The sequence below is a fragment of the Dysidea avara genome, chromosome 1 (assembly GCF_963678975.1).
Source record: "Dysidea avara chromosome 1, odDysAvar1.4, whole genome shotgun sequence".
NCBI lineage: Eukaryota > Metazoa > Porifera > Demospongiae > Dictyoceratida > Dysideidae > Dysidea > Dysidea avara.
In genome coordinates, this window is record NC_089272.1 from 44,261,123 (window position 1) to 44,264,574 (window position 3,452).

The window sequence follows — 3,452 nt, forward strand, 5'->3', positions numbered from 1 at the left end:
GAAGGCCAACAAGTTTGTCGGTTTGGTTATCCTAAACCACTGCTGCTTGAAACTACTATTAGTAACGAGAATGATGAAACAGAAGTGATCACTGCACGGAATGATGGCTTACTGAACAGTTTTAATCCAATTCAATTATCTGGTTGGCGTGCTAATGTTGATATGAAATATATTGTATCTAGACAAAAAGTTATTCAGTATTGTGCTAAATATGCAATGAAAAGTGAGCCTAGATCTCAACCCATGAGAGAAATATTTGAGAAATTTGTTCATAGCCTAAAAAATGGCAATACGTCTCTTACAGTTGTGCAGAAACTTTTGATAAACAGTATTGGCGAGAGAGATTATTCTGCACAAGAGACATGTCATCTTTTATTGCAACTACCAATGTATAATGCATCAAGAGACTTTGTCATTTTAAGCGTGGATGGTTCCCGTTTGGTAGAGCTTAACTCGATAGAAAGACAACCAGTTACAACACCTTCAATTTTAGATTGTTATATCGCAAGGCCATCTACACCACTATTTAATGATATGACTCTCTTAACCTTCGCTAAGGCTTATTGTAGGCCTAAACAACCATCTGTAGAACCTACACGCAGAAGAAAGGAGGTTATAGTGGTTGTACGCCCATACTATTCCGCAGATCGCAATGGACCTCAGTATGAAAATTATTGCCGTCAAAAGTTAATGCTTCACATATGTTTCAGACAAATTTCTGATCTTTTAGGAGAATATGATACATATGCAGAAGCATATGCCGATTTTTTAAGTTCTTCAATAGTTCCACCATCTCTCCAAGATGACATTCATGAGCTAGAGCAGATATCTTCAGATGATGATGGTGAAGAAACTCATGAGGTAATGCACCATATTTTACTTTGTACTATTCAATTATTATCTTTTGTATCTGCCTGCATGACTACATCTGTGTTCCTATGTTACCTTGTTAGGACCGAATCAGCAATCAAACAACATCCCAACCACCATTAAGAGATGTTGAAGAGTGGATGATGATTTGTCAACATACTACAGATTTACAGCCTCAAACGGATATTCATGATGGTGTTGATTGGACCAACAGTTCAAGGCTGTACAACAACCTTGGAGAGATCCCATCCTTCATTTCATCTCATAGACAATCAGCAGTAGATCACACGGTAAGTTTCAATGCTGATCCAACCCAATTGCACACAAAACAGCTTCAAGCATATAACTGTGTTTCTAACCATTTTGTAAGTGATAGCACATCACCACTATATCTCATTGTTTCTGGAACTGCTGGAATGGGGAAATCATATCTGATCAATTGCTTGAAGCTTCTTTTACAGAATCAGCTTCGTGTATGTGCACCAACTGGTGTAGCTTCTTATAATATTCAAGGTTTTACATTGCATACATTGTTTGGTTTACCAACAAGAGGAGATTTTAAGGATCTCGAAGGTCAAAAGTTGCACAATATGCAACAATCACTTTTAGAAATGAACTATTTGATTATTGTCGATGGTGGGAAGGAAAATGTTTGGACAGGTTGACCGACGCCTTTGACAAATATTTCCCCATAATGCCCATGAGATGTTAGGAGGTCGCTCATGTATATTATTTGGAGACTTTGGTCAGTTACCCCCCGTGATGGACTTGCCACTCTACACTACTCAGTCTCGTAATGATTTGTCCGATCTTGGAAGTTCCACATACCACTTTTTTACCAAAGCTATTGTTTTGAGTCAAATTATGCGCCAGTCGGGAGAAAGTCATGAGCAGCATCTTTTTCGTAATATTCTTCTCCGCTTAAGAGATGGTAATACAACAATTTCTGATTGGGAAGAATTGATGAAACACACTCCTGCACACATGGAAGATCTATCACCATTTCAGGATGCTTTGCACCTTTTCCCTACTAAAGATGCAGTTGTAGAGTACAACATTGATCAACTTCATGCTATAAATAGACCTATAGCTTCCATTAAAGCATTGCATAGTGGACAGAATGCATCTAAAGGATCTTCAGATGATGCAGGAGGTCTAGATCCTATTGTACATATAGCAGTTGGAGCTCGTGTAATGCTTATTACAAATTTGTGGGTAGAAGTTGGTCTTGTCAATGGAGCCGTAGGAACCATAGTATCCATACTATATGAAACAGGAGGCCCACCTGACTTGCCACTTGCAGTAATGGTTAAATTTGATAAATACACTGGCCCAACTTTTCCAAACCTAACAGTACCAATAACGCCAGTTCGACGTACTTGGGTTACTGGTGCTTCAAATTGCTCACGATTACAAATTCCCTTAAAACTTGCTTGGGCTGTTACCATACATAAAGCTCAAGGTCTCACCTTGAACAAAGTGGTCATTGATATTGGTAAAAAGGAATTTTCATCAGGATTGAGTTATGTAGCATGTTCTCGTGTGCGAAGCTTAAAAGATCTCCTTTTTACTGCACCCTTTCCATATGAACGCCTTTCAAACTTGAGTAAGAGTAAGCACTTGCAAGAGCGGATACAAGAAGACTGTCGTCTACACTCTATCGAAACTACTACAGCACTACAGTGTACTGAAACATCTTTGACTACTAATAGTAATGAAGACGACGTGAATACAACACTCGAACTTGATAATCAAACATCAATGACATCACAGAGTTCATCAATCATAGCACCATTACGTATGTCAGTGAATAATTTTACGATGAGTACTCCTTCTCCTCCACCAATAAATACACGATCACCTGTACCACCGAGTATATCATCTCCTTCAATTATGGCACTATCTCCTCAGACATCATTTTCAATGGGTACACCTTCACCTCCATCAATAAATACACCATCAATTATATCGCTAAATGATACTCCATCACCTATATCAGAAAATGCATTTTTTATAAATACGCCATCACCTGTTCTAATGAAGACACCATCGCCTACATCGGAGAATACATTTTCAATGAAGACACCATCATCACCTACATTGGAGAATACATTTTCAATGAAGACACCATCACCTACATGGGAGAATACATTTTCAATGAAGACACCATCACCTACATCGGAGAATACATTTTCAATAAAGACACCATCACCTACATCAGAGAATACATTTTCAATGAACACACCATCGCCTACATCGGAGAATACATTTTCAATAAACACACCATCACCTACATCAGAGAATATATTGAGCACACCTTCACCTAGCTCAATGGATACACCACTGTTTTCCATAAAGACGCCATCACTTACTGCATAGATTACATTTACAGCAAATATGCAATCACCTGTATCAATGAGCGTTTCATTATTTCGATGAATTGCATCTGGATTGTTTCTACATGCATGTATATCATGCATATTTATACTTATAGAATTATTCCATTGTGTCTTGGATTTGTAAACATGTGTCTTCAGCATATTCCAATATTATGCCACAATTCATTGTGTAATGCCGCATTT

General features: G+C 38.0%; 1 pseudogene; it reads left to right on the forward strand.

Moving 5' to 3' along the window:
- Nucleotides 1-1,503: 1,503 nt before the first annotated feature.
- On the forward strand, nt 1,504-3,249 carry LOC136242001 (uncharacterized; annotated as a pseudogene).
- Nucleotides 3,250-3,452: the final 203 nt, after the last annotated feature.